This window comes from Sphaerodactylus townsendi, linkage group LG03 (genome assembly GCF_021028975.2).
Source record: "Sphaerodactylus townsendi isolate TG3544 linkage group LG03, MPM_Stown_v2.3, whole genome shotgun sequence".
NCBI lineage: Eukaryota > Metazoa > Chordata > Lepidosauria > Squamata > Sphaerodactylidae > Sphaerodactylus > Sphaerodactylus townsendi.
The window spans coordinates 91104550-91127027 of NC_059427.1; the positions used below are offsets into that span (position 1 = coordinate 91104550).

At 46.2% G+C, this 22478-nt stretch overlaps 1 protein-coding gene and 1 long non-coding RNA gene across 4 annotated transcripts in view; both read right to left on the bottom strand.

The window, feature by feature from the left end:
• Positions 1-22478, bottom strand: part of SEPTIN8 (septin 8) — a 95994-nt gene that overhangs the window by 58337 nt on the left and 15179 nt on the right. The gene's annotated exons all lie outside the window — the stretch shown is intronic.
• On the bottom strand, positions 898-17945 carry LOC125428362. The gene is made up of 3 exons (XR_007243811.1): positions 17783-17945; positions 17125-17134; positions 898-911 (listed from the first exon to the last, which is right to left on the bottom strand). It is a non-coding gene; the product is annotated as an uncharacterized LOC125428362 (long non-coding RNA).

The following is a 22478-nucleotide window of genomic DNA, read 5'->3' on the forward strand; positions in this document are numbered from 1 at the left end:
TGAAGGGCATTGCTCTCATTTAATTATCTCAGGATTTGATTCCAGGGTCTTTAATGATATCAACTGTGTGTCAGAAAATGAGGAAAGAATGAGTAAGAAACAAGCTTTATTACTAGCCAAAGATATAAACAGAGGGGTCCATACTTTGGGTTCACTGCCAACACTGTAACTTGCAGTGGAACTTAAGAGCAATTGAGAGGTCAAATTTCCCTATATAAAGCAATTTTCAACACACATCTGTTTCTCCCAGCAACATAGTTCCATCTTGTTCTAAAAAGAAACTGAAACTTTGAAAATGATTGGAAATTAAACCTAATAACCTTGCTACATATGTAGGAGAATAGTTTAAACCTTAGAGTTCTGTATCTTTATCACTTTCTGCTGGCAAATGAAGCATTTGTTGTTCCACCGGGCCTTTGGGGGAGACAGCCGCTGATGTGCGTGTGTTATCCCCTATACCAGTGATGGCAAACCTTTTCTAGACTGAGTGCCCAAATTGCAACCCAAAACCCATTTATTTATCACAAAGTGCCAACACGACAATTTAACCTGAATACTGAGGTTTTAGTTTAGAAAAACTCAGAGGCATGTGTTATTCGGGAGTAAGCTTAGTGGTAGTTGGTGGCTTTGCTTTGAAGCAACTGTGCAACTCTTCCAACGGGTGAATCACAATCCTAGGAGGGTTTACTCAGAAGCAAGCCCATTGCCAGCAACCAAGCTTACTCACAGGTAAAGGATTGTGCTTTAGTTCTTCGCATGAAAATCAGTGGGGTTTAACAGCGCTTAACAGGGTTACCTACACTGGTTCCCCAAAATTAGGTCTTAGGTTTAATGCTAATTATAGAGCCCAGCGGCCCAGGCCAGCCTAGATGTGGGGGGAGGGGTGACTCTGTGCGTGCCCACAGAAAGGGCTCTGAGTGCCACCTCTGGCACCCGAGCCATAGGTTCGCCACCACTGCCCTATACAGACCTAGGATGGGCCATCTGGGAAGTTGGGTTATGTTGCCATCTGGAGAAGTTTATTGTTGACTTTGTTTTATTTTAGTATGTTTTAGTATGTTTTATGTTTTTATTGTTGTTTGTACACCGCCCAGAGTCCTTCAGGGGTGGGGCGGTATATTTAATGTGATTATAAATAAAGTAAAAATTGCCTGGTGTGTGTTTGGACAGGGTTATATTGCCTGGTTATATTGCCTGGCGTGTGTTCGGATGGGATTATGCTTCTGTCTACCCAACAATGATTTTAAAATGTGTATTTTGGACACTGTCCTGAAGCAAGAAGAACTGAAGTTCTTGAAGAACGGGGTCGAAAATTGATCAGGTCTCAACTCACTCATTCAAAGTATGAACTTCAGTTATGGAAACTAGGCTAGACTGCTGCAAATGTATCAGTCTACTTCCACATCTGGGCAATTCCACCCTGGCTCAGAGCTTGAAACAGTTTTCCATTTTAAGCTGGATGCCTCACAGCCTACCCACCCAAAATGTGCTGAGAGAGGCCAATCTATGTCAGCATCCCATTAGTCAGTAGGGTTTGGTTATGTGAGGCCCAAGGTGGTTCCTATCCCAGATACCTCAGTCAAGTGAGACCGGAGAAAAAACAGCTTCACCATGCAAATAGTGTTCGAAAGGAAGGAAGGTAGTAATACACACAATTTGAATGCAGAATGTGCCCAAGGTTTGATTCACATCAACATCAATTAAGGTTTTCAGCAGAACTGGGAAGACTTCCTCTGCCTGAGAGCCTGGAGAACAGCTGCTGGTCAGAGTACACAATGGTAAGATGGATGGACAAGTGGTCCAACTTTATAGAACAGCTTGTATGGGAAAGACTGTATCTTAGTAGTATTCAGATTCAACGGCCCTCTTTTACCCGGGATTCTGGACAGCTGCCAGAGTAGTTAATGCAGAGCTAGAAGAACCAGTGATGTGATACTTCATTAAGACAGCTTCATATCTTCATAATTAGTTACATGATCATATTTTCTTGTCAGTTTCTTCAAACTACTACACGTGCCACATCTTTACATTTCAGAAACCTTATTACAACAAAGTTGGTTCAATGGTATTTCAAGTTCCTCTCCGATTATTCCCCCAACCCAATTTTATGATCTTCACATAACAAGCTGGGAAAGACAAATGATAAAATTCTATAGCCACTTTTACCCAACCTATTCCATGGAAATTTCAGAAGTGATCACCACCTTTGCTTTTCTAATTATTGGGGTCTGGGAAAGTAAAGACACCAGTGATCCAGTCACCCTAAACTACTTACAAAACCAAAGTTAATACTAGATAAACTGCAAAGATTATATTTAATTAAATGACTTCCTGCCCACACCCTGCTGTTGATCTTATCCGTCACATTTTGTCATGGTTTGTTAACCTTCAAGCCCAACTTAGATTTCTCTTTTGTGTTATTCTAATTTATCAATTTCAAAACTGAGGCAATTTATAACAAATATAATAAAATGCTGAGGGGAAGAATTAGAACTAATAAAAGGAAACATTTCTTCATGCAACACGTAATTGGTGTTTGCTACCACAGGTGATGGCCACTAACCTGGATAGCTTTAAAAGGGGCTTGGACAGATTTATGGAGGAGAAGTCAATCTATGACTACCAATCTTGATCCTCCTTAATCTGAGATTGCAAATGCCTTAGAAGACCAGGTGCTTGGGAGCAGCAGCAGCAGCAGGTCATTGCTTTCACATCCTGCATGTGAGCTCCCAAAGGTATCTGGGGGGCCACTGCGAGTAGCAGAGTGCTGGACTAGATCCGTGGTGGCGAACCTTTGGCAATCCAGATGTTATGGACTACAATTCCCATCAGCCCCTGCCAGCATAGCCAATTGGCCATGCTGGCAGGGGCTGATGGGAATTGTAGTCCATCGCATCTGGAGTGCCAAAGGTTCGCCACCACTGGACTAGATGGACTCTGATCTGATCCAGCAGGCTCGTTCTTATGTTCTTAAAAACATCTTATACTACTAACCTAGTTTCCCATAGTCAAAGGTTCCCCATCCTCATTTTAACATAAACATAGGTTCCCTTATCCCTCCCTTATCCTCTTAACTTTAAAACAGAATTTACCCTCCTAGCTTATTGTCTCCAACAGATCCATTTACTTCCCCTCTTATTGGATCTTTCATTGATCTTACAAAACATTTTCATTTAGAATCTTTTTTAATTATCTTACAGATTTCTTTGGAACTTGTTATTGAAGTAACTATTTGCTGTTGTCCCTTGCAAGTAAAGAAAATCCCTTCCCATCTAAGCCATGCAAATCTTATGTGATTTTTTTCTCAAGCCAGAAATGTAGTCTTTCCTTTTCTGTAGGATTCTTAATCTCCCTCATCACAATGATGTCCCTGTCTTCCACCTTGATTGCTGATTTCCTCTGTGTTTCTAGAATCTGCTCTATCATTTCTTTAGGATGGAAATAGATGGCAATGTCTTTGCACAGTTCTTTCACTTTGGGATTTTTTGATGTGACTGTAAATTTTCTCAATCTGTGACACCATGTCTTCTTTCATCACAAAATGATTGTCCAGGACTGAGTCAGTTTTCTTATTTAACTCCACTTTTGCTGGACTTGAATTCTATGGTACCTTTCTCAGCCTCAAGGTCTTCTCTTTGAGTTGAAGTTCCAATCAAAGAATGGTTGAGTCATGTATTTTAACCTCTGATTGTACAGAGGCCCCTCTTGCTTTAAGAATTTTACTTCCTCTTTGGTCTTTTCCACTTTTCCTCTATCTGTGCTACTTTCTGGAATTGATCTTTAATTTCTTTAATCCCTTTCCCGAGCTGTAACATCATTTGTGGTATATTGTTATTGACAGAGTCTTTCAGAGGGTCTAATTCTGCTCTAAGACTTAGTATAACAGCAGATGTGATCTTAAAACTTGCATTTATTTTACCTATTGCAAGGGGCACAGATGCCTTCCTGGTTGCTGCCATGTCCACAAGATCTACTAGATGCCTGTGTTTCCACAGTTTCAGTAGTTTAATGCAGGGCTCAAATTTCTTCTCTGGCTGGTGATGTATTAGTAAAGTATTTTCTCTTGTGGTTTTGTTTTGGCAATCAGCCAACTGCAAGGGGAAGAAAATCTGGGGGTTTTGCCTTAAAACAGCTTTCTCACTTAAATGCCTTCTCCTCTGGGAATATCTTTTAAAATAGATTTCTTTAGACTATTTTTCTACATTCTACAATTGTTCATCTTTCTGTACCTTTTAAAAAGATCTCCCAGTTTTTGCCAGGTTTACTAGCAGCAGAATGAGAACGACTCTCTCAGTTTCTTTATATCTTCATTCCACATGAAAGGGATATATGGCTTGGATGTTTCCTCCTTAATGGGGATCAATGATTCAACTTGGAAAGATGGCGACTGCAACCACCTCCAGCTTCCCAACTCCAGCAGTTCACTTTGGTGAGTGTTTCCATGTGATCCAGCTTGGGGGAGATCATTTCAGGAGTTTACACAGCTTCTCTGGCTCTCCCCTTCATCAGGGGAGACTTTTGCAGCTCTTTTCAGAACCGCACACTTGAGCTTTGGTGCCTGGCACCAAACAACACCAACTACACCATCCCAGGCTCATTCACTTGCTCATCTTCTAACATTATGTATGCCACTTAATGCCAGCAACTGTCCTTCAGTTCTCTAACAAGGGGGGAAAGGTCAAACTCTGCGTCAAAGGATAAATGGACACAAGTTTGACATCATAAATTACAAAACGGAGAAACAGGTAGGAGAACACTTCAACCTTCCAGGACATTCAATGCAGGATCTCAAACTAGCTGTTTTATTGGGGGGGGGGGGGGAAGCATTCAGAAATAAGTTAGAATGGGAGGTTGCTGGATTAAAACTTATTATAACGCCCAGGACAATGGAAACACCAGGACTCAGTAGCGATACCAGATTCTTATCTCATTACATATGTTAATGTCATTCAGTTCCTGCATCTTTTTATAAACTCTTTTACTGTGCTGTATGCTAGTTCATTGCCTTTCACAGGTCTTACCATCTGCGTTAATCCAATCTTAACTTAACCTCAGTTACTTATGCATACTGATCCTAACTAGCCCTTCCAGGCAACACCTCCACACACCTGCCTATATGTAATGATTAGTGACTTCTTTTTCAGTGCATGTGAAGCAGTGTGCATGCACTCAAAAGCTTATATCAAGAATAAAACTTGGTTGGACTTAAAGGTGCCACTGGATTCAAACTTTTTCCCCCCAGTGTGTTGTAAGAGGTTGTGGAAACACAAGAAAAGCAAATGGTCCATTCACAGATGGTAGAATATAGGTCAGTAACATGAATGTTTTTCAGATATGAGGAATTGTGATACCATTCTACTGCAGACATCTTCACTTGAGAAATGGAAACCATAATCAACTATACACCAGCATCAACTGAAGAGCTGGAGGGTTCTAGACCTACACAATAAGAACTAGTTATCCTAATTTTTTTTTCAAGTCACCCAGAGCTCTTCTAAGTCTTCTTAGTGTGTGGGATTAGTCAGTCTAGTCTCAGGACAAGTGAAAGCCAAAGTGGTTAGGTTAGATTGTTGGACTAGGATCTGAGAGACCTATTTTCAGATCCCCATTCTACCATGGAAGCTTGCTGGGCAATCTTGGACCAGACACACACTTCAGACTAACCTACCTCACAAGGTTGCTGTGAAAATAAAATGGAGAAGGGAAAGTATTGTAAGCCATTTTGGGAAAGAAAGTGGAAGCAAATGAAGCAAATACATAAAAGTACGAATAGGAATAGGAAGGAGTAATTTCAACCACCCACATCTGTCCATTCTAGCTAGCTACCAAAATGGAGTAATCACCTGCTATTTCAAAAACACACTTTTCCCACTGGCCAATACATACTCCTGACCTTTTACAACATTGCTGTAAACCATCCCTACCTCACTTTGGATTCAAGACATCAGGTGCAAACTTCAAAGTCAAGATCATGTCCTGTTGCAATGAAGGAGGCAGCAAAGTAGCTATGTTTGGCCAAGCTGTACTTGCATGCTTATTCAACATCCTCAGTAGAAGGAAGTTCCTCATGATACGGTGCATTAGTTTTTAAATGATAATCAACAAACAAGATAGCTTAGTGCTACAATGTGTTTATAAGCTCCAGGACAACAGCACAGAAGGACCCATGTTCAAAACTAGATTTGACCATTATTCATCCAGCAGACCATGCTCTCTAAATGAACACTAGTGATCTGATAACATTATTCACACCGCGTAGCCCTACCTAATTCTGCACAATGTGGTACAGAAAAGCAATGTGCAAACTGAAGAGGAACCACAAATACTTTCTTTCCTCTGCTTCTGGTAGAAAGGCATGTTCAAGCACAGTCGGTTTTTCAAAAGGAACTAGGCTCCCTGGTTTTTAAAATGAAAATAATTACTTGTAAATCCAAGTGATACACAACGTGTCCAGAAATTCCTGCAGGATTTAAGGAACTGTGCAGCCTCATCAATCTAAGTCACCAGGAGAAAGGCTCTGACCCCATTAATGTCACCAGGGGTGCTTAATTAAAGCATAGTCACAGGTTGGAATACTTAAAGAGCATCGACATATCAGCATGAATCAACGGCAGGGAGCAGTCTTTTCACTGCAGCATCAAAAGAGTGTGACAAAGTCAGTACAGTAACACATAGAGTTCAATGACAGTTCTATAGCTTTCCCTCACCCACAGTCTTGAAGCTCTAGCAAACATTTGGGATTATTCAACACAGGGAGAAAAGAATCCATGGCAACATATTTTCTGTCACAAGAAGCCTCTGCCACGAAATCTGCACATTGATTCCTAAGATAGAGCATGATCTGTCTCTTACACGTGTATATTCAGGAACACAGTCGTGCAGCTGTATCCTAATCATGATACTGACACAGCCATGGTGAAGGAGGGGTACTCCTTGGTGAATGCCTCAGTTCTGACCCAGAATCATAGCCTTACCAGGCTTTATTCCAGGAATTATGAGGGAAGATGCTGGCTGGACAAGCTCACAGAGGCCTCTTGCAGCACACAATGCATTCTTTCCTCATGTTTTTTTGGATAAGTTCTCTAACCAGAAGCACATTCCATTACAGATATGCAAGATCTTTATCTTGATGTTTCAAGTGGGGCATCTGAGGATTGGAGGTCCAGATACTTCCTTGGTGACTTTAATGTGCTCTTGTCTTAAATGTCTTGTCTTCCCCCCTCCCCTCCCCTCCCCTCGGGCGGGTGGGCCATAATCAGATGCCAGGCCCCCTCTCCCCACCCTAACCCTACCCCTCCCTCCTACTTCTGCCCAGGGTGAGTGGGCCAGGACCAGAAAATGGCACCCTTACACCCCTATGCCTTACCCCTCCCTCGCCTTCATAGTGATTTGATACCCTGTTTCCCCCAAAATAAGACCTACCCCCAAAATAAGCTCTAGCATGATTTTTTGGGATTTCTGGAAGATACTAGAAATATAAGCCCTACTCCAAAAATAAGCCCTGGCACAGCTGATCTGGTTATGTGGGGGGCCAAAATTTAAGGCATTCCCTAAAAATAAGCTTGAACGCATCTTTTGGAGCAAAAATTAATATAAGACCCTGTCTTATTTTCGGGGAAACTGTAAACTGAATGTATGACAAATGTGAAGTTTTCTACTATTCACTTTTTAACTGGAACTGTATTTTTTTAACTGGAACTATATTTTAACTGGAACTATCGTGTATATGCCAATAAAGGCTTATTGAATTGAATTGAATTTTCGGGGAAACACAGTAGCCCTCATGATGTGGGCATCACCAGCTTGTAGCTTGGAACAAAGTGGCCCAAAGGAAAGCTGATTTATCTCTAACTGCAAAAAAAAAAATCCTGTTAATTGATCAGCATTTCAATAACAAAGGGCTAAGGTACTGAGAAGCCCCATTTCCACAGGAAACTGAAGAATTCGTCCAGGCTGGAACTTCTGCAAACTAACAGAGAAACAGGTCTCTAATTCCATCTGAGCCAACAGCATTGATTATTAGCATTTTAATTTGCCTCTTAAGTAAAGGATTAAAATCTTCACAAAATCATGTCACATTCCTCCACCTCAGATCCTACAGGACACGAGAAGGAACAGGAACTAACAGGAATAAACTGGGGCTGTATTGCTCAGGAACTGGTAGCCTCTGAGCAATAAATCATCACCATCCATGCTAAGGACACAGCACAGGAAGAAGGAGAAGAGTGAATTGAGAAGCCCTTCATGGGAAGCAACAGAGGAAAAAATGTTGCGAGTGACAGGCCCTTTTCACACAGCAAATATATACTGGGCCATCTGCATGGCTTGTTGTCCTGTGGACAGCCAGCGTGCCACTCGGGGCATGCCCCTTCACACAGAGGTGCTTTTGTTTTAAAAAAACTTTTTTGAAACACACCTCTCTCTGGAGCGCAGCTATGTGGGCACGCACACAGGCTCCCCCAGAGCCTTGCTGGAGCCAGCAGCACCTGAGTGGCTCCCCACAAGGAGCTGGGATGGGGGGAAAACTCAGCCGCATAACGCACCTTGCAGCCACAGCCATTTGCTCAGCTGCGCCTGCCAGTCGCATTAAAACAAAAGAATCATGAAAATCACAATTCTTGAATAACCGGGGGGGGGGGTGTAACCCAGAGCAGAACCGCATTAGGAGCAGGATCTGTGCGAAGTCCCCCCCCCACCTGTTTTTTTCTTCCGGTGTTATCCCGGTTTAATTGATCTGCGCAGAAAGGGTCACAGTTGCACACAATTCCTGAGGTATTTTTGTATGCCAACAGGCTCCAGTTATATTAAAAATGCTAATTAGTTATGCCCCCAGCTCATGATGAATTGTCACAGTGACCCTCAGTACTGACAAGCTGCCCACTGCTACTCAGAAGTTATTACAACATTCATTCCATGGCCTGCTAGAATTCTAAGCTACAGCAGATCATCATGGGATATTCCTACATATTGTCTCAAGCCTTGTTTACCTGAACATGAGAAATTTGCACTTGCTTTAGCCTTTCCCCTTCCCTATCTTCCTAGTGTAAACATGAGTTGAACAAACATTGCAGGCATTCTGTACCCTGAGCTACTTAACACAGGCGCCAATGTTCAAAGACATTCAGAGAGGATCTGATCACTACAGCAGCAGTCCGTACTTAGATACAGAATCATAAGTTTTTTGATACAGTAAATAACATACCATTTGATACTACAATTGAAACAATATTAACTTCGCTGGGGTAGATTAGATGTTTCCCAGTGCAATCCTATACAGAGTTACTCTAGTATAACCCTCTTCAGGATTAGACTTGGATAACTCTGTATAGGATTGAAGTAAGTATGTGTAGGAGCATCGAGGTCATCTGTACCAGATATATATACTGCCACCTCCAGCCCCACAGAGGATGTTAATTGCTATTTTTATTATTTATTTATTTTAATACCCTGATCTCCAGCTGTAGTGGGTTCAGAGTGGTTCACAATATACTGATATGATACAATTACTTAAAATGCCATATAAAATAATAATGTCGCAAATTGAGCAAATTAACTCACTGGCCAAACAAAATACTGCCGCAATCAAGCGCTTCTACTTCACAAAAGAGGGACAGTTTATACACTCTGCAATTAAAATATTTACAACTAAATTGCTCCCAAAGTTGCTTTTCGGCGCTCCAATATGGTTTAGTGGCCTAGTGGCTCTAAGGACCTAGAAACAATTCAATCTAGGTTTTTTCGAACTCTTCTTGGCTTACCAAATTGTGTAGCATACCATTCCCTATGCCTTGAACTGCGCCTAAACCTCATAGTATCTTGTAACTGGATACTGACTTTGCAATTCTGGATAGGTCTTCACTTTAGAGTGTAACCTGGAAGTCTGGTGTGGCATAGTTTAACTGACTCCTATCACTCTAATTGGGATTCTAAAATACTTAACCAAGTTAAGACCCTAAGTTTCTCTTTGGACTTTTTAACAAATCTAGGTGAGGCTCAAATCCTCCAAATAATAAAACAAAGAATATTGGATACTGAAAAACAAATGTCATCTCACATCAATAGACCATGCTCACCACTGATCTATGGGATTCCATGGTCACCCCATGCATCTTTACCAGACTTTTTTCCAACCTCACATCCCCAGTTTTAAGACGTGTCTTTATGCAGGCCTGTTTCAACATTCTCCCTACAGCAACAACTCGAGGAAGATATCTTCGCATTCCTTTGCACGAAAGGTTCTGCCTCTGCTCCTCGACTTTGACTGAAATGATGGAACATGTTCTACTGCACTGTGCCTGCCATATTGCTTTACGCAAATGATTCATTGAGCCGCACATCAATTAAAACCCTACTCTCTCTGATAGGGTCATGATCCAGATACTTTTAAACGATTGCTGTTCCAAACGGACTGAAGACGTAGCAAAGTTCCTAGTTCTGGCTATGTTAACACGCTAGTTATTTTGACTTTGATCTTATTTTGGTTATCCTTGTTTTAAAACTCTTATCTTATGCATAATAAAATTCATTGATTGATTGATAATAATGTAAAATAGATAATCTAATAAAAAGGGGGAAAGGGTAGCAGAAAAAGGGAGGCCAGTCAAGATGAACCTATTTCTACCTGTTGCTGTCCACAACTTCAGACCTGACAGAATAACTCTGTTTTGCATGCCGTTTAGAATTGAGATAAGTCTCTCAGGACCTTGGTCTCATTTGACAGAGCATTTGGCCAGGCTTGAGCCAGGCCAAAAAGGCCCTGGTTCTAGTTGAGGAGAGTTGGATACTTTTCCAGCCTGGGCCCACCACACACACACACACACTTTTTTTTCTGAATGGGGAATGCAAGCAGGAGATTTTAATTGTCTTATCAAAATTTAACTGACTTCTCAAAGACTTATTCTGTCCAAAGGGAAACCAATGTTGTATTTGACTCTTCTTGTAGCCTCAGCTACAATGTTACAAAATTAGTTTTACAGTGAACCTGAAAGACAACACCTATCCCCACTGTCTAACTGTTCACTTTATCAGTATGAAATATACTTAGAACCTGGTCTAATTTCATATTCTTCTGGAATAGTTACAACTGCAAATGCCTACTGAGAAACTGTTGCTCCTGTCTGGCAGAACCAAGACCATTATTACCGATGTCTCTCTCTGACCTCTGAGAAGCATTTCTCTGGTGCTGACAAACACAGAGACGCTAGTTCAAAATGGGTCTTTCTTGCAGGCTAAAATGCTCCTGAAACATAAGCATGGAGCTAAATTTACCACATTATGGCTTTCAACAAAAAAGTGGAACAAAATCTAGAGCAACATAGATGTCAACGGGGCCAGCATATAAAATGTCTTATGATGATCTAAGGATTGCAGAAAAAGAAGGGAGGAAAGTGGGGGAGGAAAGGGAATCTAAAGGCACAGATTCAAGCAAGGCCTTGAAGCATAATCCCCAAGGACATTTACAAAACTGATTGGGACTGGCTTTCACATACAGCCACCCTCCTTTCAATTCCTTTCCTTTCCCCTCCTTTCCATTCTATCAAGGTCTTTGTAGTCTTGCCCACGAGGCCCCAAGGAAGAGACGAGACGCGGAGATTTCATCTGGTGGAGAGAGCCAATAGCAGGAAGCACGGGATCCCGTGATCCTGGCAACTCTGCCGTGTGCTCGCCCCTCGCACCTTTTATTAGGGTTTCACTGGGGGCGTGTAAAGGGGTCGGGCGAGGCGGGAGAGCTGGAGGTCGGAGAGGTCGGGAGAACGGAGATCATCATGTGATGCATTGATCTCATCGGGGCTGCTACGCGGCGGGAGGAGAAGCATCCGCGTCTGGGTCTAATCCTCACCTGAGGGACAAGAGCCCTTTGTCCGCTTTGTATGGGACAATCTGGTGACCGCTTAGAGTCCAGGCAGTTCATGACCCGTGACTCCCGGGGAAGCGGGGGTTGGGGGAGCCGTGGTGCACCCAGAAGCCCGTAGCCGGCACCGGCATTCCAAGCGCTCCTTCTTACTGTTCTGACATGGGTTCATGGGCTCACCCCTACATCTCCCCGTTTCTAACGCTTTTTTAGGAAGGAGGCTCGAATCAGTTGGGGCAATTTAGGGGGATGCTTGCCTCCCCAGGAACTCACGCTCAAAGCTGGCTGAGCTGTTTGTGCAACATGAGGACCTGGTTGCTTAGGCGTAGGGGAAAGAGATCAAAGGGTTTCTTACAAATGTTACAGGCAAAGGCAGATACACATTGAACAAGGCAAGATCCCCGGCTAACGAGGCATATGATTAAACCAATGAAGAATTGGCAATAGCTTGGCGCTTAACTATCCCTGGCAGCCAACTCCAAAGGGCTGACCACCAGTGAGACAACAACATCAATTATTTCAGATTAGATACAACATCTTGCAACTCGCTACACTTTCATATGAATCAAATGGAGGAGTTATCAGAGAGATTAAAACAACACGTATTATGTACATTTCACAACCTTGGTGATGCAATAACAGCAAGTAATCATGCTAGCTGCACGCATTATCTAAAGTGGCTTGATGAAGTTCCTGTTGCCTGGGAGGCCAGGGCATCCAGAGCAGTGGAGATAGGAATTAATGGACTTCGCATGAGAACAGGCCAGCCGGCCAATAGTCTTAAGCATGCTGGTGGTGGCGAAGTCCTGGGACTCCCACCATTGTGGGAGGTTGCTGCGAGGGGAAACATACTTGGCGCTTTGGAGAGAGCAACCACGTCGCTCCAGCAGTGAAGGGTCGAGGGGAAGAGGTGGAGCTGGCTGACGGGCGTTTGGGCTCCTGGGGCTGAGCCTGAGGGCAGAGACGATGGTAAAGACGGCTAAGGGCAACTTAAAGGGAGTCCCGGGCGGAGAGGTCTCCAGGGAGTTCGTGGGGAGAAATTGGCAGGAAATCAGTAAATTCCCCGCCTCCAAATACTGTTCCAGGAGAGAAGGTGGAGCGTTGGCAGCGGCGGCGAGCCGCTCCCCGATGTTGATTTGATTAAGATCCATGAGGGGGTGACCGAGCATCACCGGCGGGAGGCAGCAAGGCAAGCAGCTGATTGTGACTGTGGAATTTGCAGCAGTAGCCGCAAAGATGGCAACGCCGGGATCCCCGAGCGTTTCGGGGCGGCCACGCTGTAGCGGTGGCTCCCGAGCCTGGTTGGTCGTGGTCCTGATGTCCCCCTAGGTCGTCCAGGCCTTTAGACCGTTCTGGTGCTGGCGGCGGCTCCGTTGAGGCAGCGAGGCAGGGTCCCTCAGGGAGGTCCGTTCCATCTCCGGGATGGGGTCGGTTTCCTTCTGGTGCTGCCCCATGAGCTGGCCGGACATGGCTGAAGCTGGGATCCACAGGGGACCTGTAGGGAGAAGGACTGGAAGCATACCCCTTCCCCAGGTTATGAGGGGGACCGGGCCCCGCCCAAGCCCGGTCCGGGAGCTGGCGGTAGTAGACCTGGGCGTGGGGGAGGGGCTCTGATTGCCTGAGATTGCCTTTCTCACGGGGGTTATCTGCTGCCCAGAGGGTAGAGCGCAGCAAAGTTTAAGTGATTGATGGTGAATAGCACTTTTGATACTGTTTGCTGGAGCGAAAGCCCTAAGTTGGGGGGCCACCTATTCCCCTTTCTTTAGTTTGTTTGGCCAAAATTCTCTTTGAAGGTGCGGCTGGCTCACTCAACGCATCGCCTGGCCGTGCTGTTATAGGGGATTCCGTGGTGTTAACACGATCCCCCAGTTGGTGCAAAACTTGGAGTATGGCCGAAGCGGAGGGAATATGCTTGGGTGCATTGTCAGTTTTGAGGTGGAGGGGATGCCCCATAACCATGATGCATCTGAAGAGGTGTTGGAGGACATGATTGGTAGTTTTCTCAGCCGTGGTGTGGCCCAAACGTACCCAGAGTAATGTGTTACGCTGTGGTCACGTGCAGATGTTTCCATGGAGACTAGGGACGGGACCATTGTTCATCGTCCATTTGCCCACCAGCTCATTTGCCAGGATTCCCCTTTGGATTTTACTCCAGGGTCTGGGCGGAGGAGCCGCAGGCGTGGAGCACCTCGGGCAGCACGATTTCACTATAGACTGTGCCTGGTTGAGGAGGAGATGCGACATGAAACGAAGCAAGAGCTTTTGCCCCTGGTGGAAAGAAGTCATGGGACTGAACAGGATCAGAAAGGGAGGAGACGTGGGTATGCGTCGTCCGCTGGCTGCTGGTTCCCCTACGCTGAGGGGGCCTGGAAGCGGGCAAGTAGACTGCGATATGGCCCACGAAGTAGCTAGAAGTTCTGGATGCTAGCAAGTTCTGCAACGTTAGGAAAAGACTCATGAAATTTGGGTTGATCCGGGGAGACAACGTGAAGCTCCGGGTAGGTGGGTGATTACATGCGCTACGTATTGTGAATCGACCAAGAGGTTGAAGGGCTGAGAGAAGGTTCAAAAGGCCAGGATGGCTGCGGCGAGCTTGCTCCGTTGAGCTGAAGCCTGAGGTAGCGTGTAAGCCGTTTGCCATTTCCCGTCTTGTTGAAAGGCGATGGCGCCGACGCGCTTACTGCCGTCGGCAAAGACTGTGAGAGCGTCCTGGAGCGGCATAGAGGCCGCCAGGGGTCGGACGGGACAAGGGTTAGAATGAAGGAGGGTGAAGCGTGGGTCTGGGGAAGATGGAAGAGGATCTCTCCTACGAAACCTTCCAAGGCCAGCTGTAAGGGTGGGGGAGCGTTCCACAGGTGTTGGAAATCTGCTCTGTTAAGAGGCATGATGATTTTGTCCGGGTCCCACTGACCTCATTAGCCATGAAATGCGTTGGCGCCCTTGGTTAATAAGGTCAGCGTAGAGCTGGCCTGGGGTAGAAAGGTTTCTGGTAGGGGCATGAGGCAGATAGAGCCACTCCACTAAGATGGTTTGTGGGGGTTTGGTGTATCCCAAGACCCCGGTTGGAAGAGGAGGCGTGCTCAAAAGAAAGAGAGAGAGCGGCTGGTCCCGGAGGGGGACCCGATCCACGCATCAGCGAGCCAGGACTTCCTTTACTGCCTGAAAGGCGTTCTTGTGCTTCTGGGTGAGCTGGATCTTGTCCCCAGGACCCTTGGCGAGCGGAAGCAATGAGAAAAGGGGGCTGAGTAAGGAGGTGGTGAGGGCGAAGAAGGGACAAGCCCAGTTAAGGGTCCCGAGAAGCTGCTGCAGCTGAAGAAGCGTGGGCGCATCTGGGATTTGCAGTTCCGGCAGGATGGGAGCGGAGTAAGAGTGGAGGAGCTTGTGCCCTAGGTATAGAAACGGCTCTTTCCTCTGCACCTTTTCGGGGGCGATGTGCAGACCGGATTGTTCCCATAATGTGGTCCGCTTATGCAGCGCCACCCACTGTGGAGGGACTGTTGGTGCAGCGACCAGGATGTGCAGTCCATGTAATTTGGATGATTAGGGCCTCAGGGGTTTTGGCAGCGGAATGGGGCCAGGGCATGGTGAACAAAGTACTGGCATAAAGGCAGTGGAGCTGTTGAGGGCATCCGCTTTGAGGCAGGACCTTCCACTGGTATCTGGCGGTGGGCTGCTGATGGTTGAGAACAACGGCACGGTGAAAGCTGCTGGCGTCCGGTCTCCGGGGGAAAAAAGAAGGGATGGTGAAGAAGCAGTCCTTAAGATCATTGACCAAGACCTGATACTCGGAGGGGAAATGAGATTGGGGTTAGAAGACCGCATTGAAGGAGGTGCCCATGGGTTGGATGCACGCATTTACCGCCCTTAGGTCCTGTGGAGCCTTGCCCGCCATACGGGCCGTTCTTTTTCTTGATCACTTAAGGCACAGGTGTGTTTCCACAGGAAGGTGGAGATTCCTCAATGCGGGCCGGGCTGCCAGCTGTTCCTCTTACTAGCTTCGGGTGCATGGCTGACCAACTTTTCTTCTGGAGTAGCGACCACTGTTCCACCCAAACGGGGGGGGGGGGTTTCCCTTGACCCATGTGAGGGGGAGAGCGGTGGGAGCCGGGCTTACTCATCCCAGTCATGGTTGCTTCAATCTGGCCCTTGGGATCCCCTCCCCACGAGTCAAGTAATGGACATCCAAAAAAGACGCCGGGCCCGGGCTGTGTAGGAGTTGTTACCGAGCTCCCGGGTTCTGGCGGGAGCCACCGGTGGGCGTCTCCTGCTGCCAGCTACGGTGGCGCTTGACGGGGCCTCGACGGTTACCTGAGCTCGTGGCGCTTTATTGGATCGGGCAGCGGGTAGTGTGTGGGGCAGGAGGGATCAGCTGAGCGCAGCTGACTTCGGCTGAAGGCGTGTTCCCGTGGGAGGTTTGTCCCCACCTGGCTGGCGAGTGACTCCCTGGGGTGTGGGAGTCAGCGTCCCCTGGAAACAACAACAAACAACCCCTGCTCAATGGTGGGAGGCCCTGGGCAAAGAAGCTAACCCTCGACGGCCTCCGGGTGTGTGTGGGATCACCGTACTGGGCTGGAGCAACAGAGGACCTCTCACAGAGGGGCGCATGGTTTTGAACAGCGGGTCTCGGCTCTTGGGAGTTCGTCTAGGTGCTCTCCTCCCCGGCCCTGGGCTGGGGAGAGGCCCGGCTGATTGTTTCCTCGGGGGACCTACGCCTCACCGGGGAGGACCCTCCCTCTGTCAGGGTTGCCAAAGTCCCCCCACCGGGCTACCTACAATCCCTCCGGAAGTGTCCCCTCACTTCGCCGCGAAGTTGGAAGCTTACTTGCCTCGGGGCTGCCCCCTGGCGGCGGAGAGTGCTGCGGCCAGGAGACTGGCCTGGTGGGCGGAGACCCAATATCCTGGCAAGCCTATACAAGCATATCGTGCCAGTTCGGGGTTCTTCCCTTAAACCCGTGATCGCCCTCAAGCGACCACTTTCGGGCGGAGGTGTTTTCCTTGGCAAGCGCGCATGAGGAGCTCGCTGTGGCTGGGCTACGCCGGTTGTCGACCTGCCTCTGCCAGATCCCCTCCTGGAGCCTGTTCAGGAATTCAGCATAAAGGCTCCTGGAGAGCTTCTGGCCGGATCGCTGGAGAAGCTGGGTTGGCTGTCCGCCAGCGGGCACTTTCCTCAAAAACGCCTTGTAGGTGCAGATCGGAGGCGACCTTAAGGAATTGGCCTCTGGCAGGACGATTCATGCGCATTGGGAAGGGGCTGAAGCCTTACGCGCGCAGACAGCCATAGAGCTGCGCAGAAGTATAGGCACCGCCAGAGGCTGCTCCTCTGCTTATGCATTGTGGGCGGTACTCGCTCTCCCAGACAACATATTGCGCACGGTTCAAGAGCATGTGGAAAGTGGTCTTCCAGTCCTCCGGAAACATTACGTGATTCCGCATAACTGCCTCCAACATGCCTCTCACATAGGGGCTGGTGATTCCCACATCCCGTATGGCCTTGCGGAGCTCAGTGAGAACGTTATAACCTATGGGGCGATACTCGACAACTCGCTGGATGACGCCATCCTCCCCCACGTGGTCGGTGAAGTGGGCGGGGCACACAGCGAGGATGTCGGCATCGTCTTCCGTCAGGGTTTCCTTCCTCTGCAGATCGTGGCTAATAAGCTCTGCTAGAGTTTTGAAACTTGCGCCATTACATGGCATTGACGGAGGTGTGGTGGCTTTGGAAATGGGAGGGGGAAGCGGAGCAGAAGGAGGAGCGAAAGGAGGAGGCGGCAGGGCCTCGAGAGTACCAGCGGGAGAGTTTGAATGAGGAGAGGAAGCAAGTGAAACGGGAGGAGGACAGGCGTCCTGTTTAGTGGATAGAGAAAATTCCGGGCTTGAAATTGTAGGTGAAAGATCAAAAGGAGGGAGATCCATGGCAGAGAAACCATGGACCTGCAGGCTGATGGTGACATAACATTGTCGCCACGTCAGTAGCAGCAACACCGGCGCGCGAGGCTCTCTGTGCAGAGTGCGCCTGATGTTTTCCCAGTCCTTAAGATTGAATATCCCCGCTCTGGGTACCATGGACATTGCCTATCAATCTCCCTCAACCAATCCGCGCAGATCCCTTCTCTTTACTGGGACTCTGCCGCGGTTTCAAGATAGTGCCTTCAGCTCACTAACGTGCTTGTTGTCATAAGCCGTGCTTTTGCAAGCGCCCATACTACCGGGTGGTTCATCAGGATGAGAGAGTGTCCTAGAACACTGGCGGGTCCGAGGATGCGCCGATCCAGCCGGACGGGTCGTGGTACCGGCGTGGGTCCGAGGATGTGCCCGATCCAGCGGCCGGTCGGTACCGAAAAGCCCTTCCCCAAGGGACGGTAAGCAGGGTGACGGTTCGAGGAGTCCCGGGTATCGGCACCAGCTGGTAGTCTTGCCCACGCAGGCCCCAAAGGAAGAGACGAGACGCGGAGATTTCATCTGGTGGAGAGGAGCTACAGTAGCAGGAAAGCGGCGGGATCCCGTGATCCTGGCAATTCTGTTGCGTGTGCTTTCGCCCCTCGCACCTTTTATTGAGGGTTTCACTGGGGCGTGTAAAGGGAGTCGGGCAGGCGGAGAGCCGGGAGGTCGGGAGAGCGGGAGAACGGGAGATCATCATGTGATGCATGATCTCATCGGGCTGCTACGTGCAGGAGGAAGCATCCGCATCTGGGTCTAATCCTCACCTGAGGGCAAGAGCCCTTTTGTCCCTTTGTATGGGACACCTGGTGACCGCGAGTCAGGCAGTTCATGACCCGTGACTCACGGGGGAACGGGGGTTGGGGAGCCGCAGGATGTGCGTAGCCAGAAGGCCGTAGCCGGCACCGGCATTCCAAGCGCTCCTTCTACTGTTCTGCTGGGTTCGCGGGCTCATCCCTACAGTCTTACCTTGTCTCTTTCTATCCTGACTCTCCAGACTTCAACATATATGGCCTAACTGTGTGGCTTACATTTCAAATGGATGTTGTACAGGTAAAATGGCAAGAATGTAGCTTTGATGCAGTCAAGGATGCCTGCCATGTAAAAATGGTGATATGGCCAACAAGCTGAGGGCTCCCCCCAGTATACAGCCCAACAAGACACAGAGAAGTGAGACAGTACACCAACATGAAGCATTTAGTTCAAGATTATTGTATTGCGGCTTCCCACAAAATCTGAACAAAGACATGGTAAGCTGCTACATCATACTGGTAAAAGGAGCCTTCCAGCTGTTCTTATTGCAGCAAACATTTTAAAGTTAGCAATGCAGGATACATGGAAACCAGAAGCAAAACAAAAACAACTCATTTCATACTGTCCAGTGGTCAAAATAATAACATTTAGGCTCTGCTGGTCTGACCTGCTGGCTGGGATTCATTTCACTAGCAGCCAGTTTCTCTCACATCTCAAACTCCACTTCTCCCTCTGCTCATTAACTACATCTGCTGGATACCAATGCTGAATGTCTCAGTTCTTCAAGCAACTTTACTGTCAAAAAGGGCTTCCAACATTTTGTGGAATTTAACTGTAACGTACCTCTCAGTTTACTATATACATGTGTCTTGATCGGCACCTTACCACAATATGTTTTTTTTAAAAAAAAACACCATATTCTTAATCATTTAATTGTTCACAATAGTTTGTGCCATTGCCCCTGTGTAATTGTGAGAAGAGTATGTTTTCACCTCCCTGACACCCTCTCCCATCCTCCGCCCCCACTCCCACCTCCCGCAGCAAGTAATAATTATGTATATAGCTGAAAATGTCTGATGTGCTTCAAAATACCTCCAGTGATTTTGGAAAGTCCATTAAGTTTCCTCATAGTCATATCTGTTATCATTTCTTGGTCAGAGGTCAGGTGCTGCTTTAAAGGAATGTAGGACCATTTTTCATGAAGGCCTAGTTTTCCATAAAAGAGAAGTATCTCCACTTAGGGTAGCATTTTAGCACACCACCCACCACCGGTAGATCAACATTCTCAAGAACACTGTTTGCTCTGAAATGGCATATCGATCTGAATGAAACAAAGAAGGCTGAATATTTGTTTGAGAAAAATATCTTCCATAGATACAGCGATACAGTGTTCATGGTTAGTAGTTACACTGGTGTGATCCAGTGGTTGGTATCCGAGTTGGATCTGGGAGACCAAAGTTTAAATCTCCATTCTGCCACAGGAGGTCTCTGGGTGACCTTGGGCCAGCCACACATGCTCAGCCCCACCTACTCGCAGGGTCGTTGTGAGGATAAAATGGAAGAGAGGGAGCAAATTAAGGTGCTTTGGATCCCCAGTGGGGAAAAAGGCATGATATAAATGAAGTAAAACAGATAAATAATTGACTGAAGTATTAGGTAATTTATACGCATGAAAGAAGCGCAAACTCTGTATGATAAAGAGTATTCACTAACACCAGATATTAGCTTGCTTAGCTTTAAAAATAATTCTGTTGTTATACTCTCATAAGATGCCCTTGGGCTTAATAACATCCAACAGCTTCCAGATCTATAACCTCATTTCACAGTGATTCTCCAAATTTAAGTATTATTCCTTTATGGTTACACAGAGAAATTGTAGGTAACCATATTACTCAAGAAAAGATAAATAAAATTCCCAGTTTGTTCAGAGGTCTCCCCCATTCTACTGAAACATTTGACAGATATTAAAAAACAATCCTTTCTTCCTTCTCTTTTTATCTCTTTTGTGAACTGTCAAACATTGCCAGAAAACCTGTAGAGCCCATCTGTACAACCAATAACTCCATGTTTCTTCCTCCGAACACTACCCTTGATCTTTACCACCAGATGCAATAAAGTAATTGGAATGGTAGTAGACTTCAGTGGAAGAACTGTGGGAAGGGAGGCAAGGTTTAAGCAGCCCTCATTATCATCGCTTTTTGTTTTTAAAAAATTGAAAAGAAAAAGTGAAGTTGGGCCCCCTCTGGCTATCGTTCAAAGTCTCTCTCAAATGGCAGCCATGCTGACATGGCATGAGTGTCATGAAATAATTAAACTCAGAATCCATGAACAAATTCAAAAACTAGAACAGGGCTATCCAAAAGTCAGAGCATTTTGCTGGCCACAGAATAACACCTATACCTCAGCAAATGAGTTATTGTTTAACAAGTAATGAAATGCACACTTCCCCTGAAAAAGAAGTGTGATATTTATCCTTGATGTATTCTTGATAGTAACCCTTGTGCCAACCAATATGGCTTACTGGACCAAACTTTGGTTCTTTGACCAGCAAAGACTGGATTCAAAATCCCTCTCAGGTATGGAGCTCAGTGGGCGATCCTTGGTTAGTCATCATAATCTCTCAGGGTTACTATGATGATGATTAAGATAAACATCACACTTGAAAGAGAAATAGCTGCTTTACGATGAAACATGCTCTTTCGTTTGCCCATCCCAATTATAAAAGGAAGGATTGATTAAACACGCATCTGCATTTGGTTAATTTTTAATGCCTATTAATAAATGTGACTGTAACAACGTAGCCATTGAATACAGAGAAGGTCACTACTGAATGCGCATCCATCAAGCACCACACCCACAATACACCTTTAGTTGTCTATAAAACTGGCCATGCCTCCCTTCCATTACACTTTAAGCATTGAGAAAATTCTGTGGAATTTTACATTACAACTCTCATTTGACTAAATATGACAGAATATACAGAAATCTCAGAATTCATAAGAGGCTCAAATACTATTCTCTTGAAGTGGAACTTTTCTATCCCACCTCCCACTGTAGCCCCTCAAAAAACTACTCCTAAAAGTCAAATCACATTCCAGAGGGTAATGCAAAGCAAACTGGGGCAAGGGATGGGGTATCTTCAACAACACCCACGTTGAAGGGATTTCCTCTTGATGGAAGATTAAGCCAAGAAAAATCAGGTTTTTAAAACTGTGGCATCATAGAAATGTGGAGATCAGGGTCCAAAGCCCAGCCTGGTCTCATATTCTCCCATCAAGCTCTACCAGCATGGCCAATTGGCCATGCTGACAGAGGCTGATGGGAATTGTAGTTCTGAACATCTGAGAGCTGCGAGGTTCCCTACCCTGGTATACCAGGGTAGGGAACCTCGGCTCTCAGATGTTCAGAACTACAATTCCTTCAGCCCCTACCAGCACTTATTGATTGGCCATGCTGACAGAAAGAACTGATTATCCAGGATTCTAGATGCTATACACAAATAGATTTTTAAGTATACAAATTAAAAGAACATCTCACTCTACAATATTTACAACCTATCCATGAAAACCCATTGAAAAGCAAGTTTTCTAGACTCAGTCAAGTTAAAACAAAACAAAACCAGACATAGATAGATCAAAACTGTGATAGTCTCTGGCAAACATAAATTCATGGAACTGGACCAGTGAGTCAAATTCAAACAGTTTAAGTCAAAACTCTAATCTTGGTCAATCTGAGCACATAGAAGCAAAGGCCCCTTCTGCACACGCAAAATAATGCGTTTTCAAACCACTTTTTTACCAACTGTTTGTAAGTGGGTTTTGCTATTCCACACAGCTTCAAAGATCACTGAAAGCAGTTTGAAAGTGCATTATTCTGCATGTGCGGAATCAGCCAAAGATTCTGCTAAATGGGTAAAGCTTTAGAATTGATGCCTCCC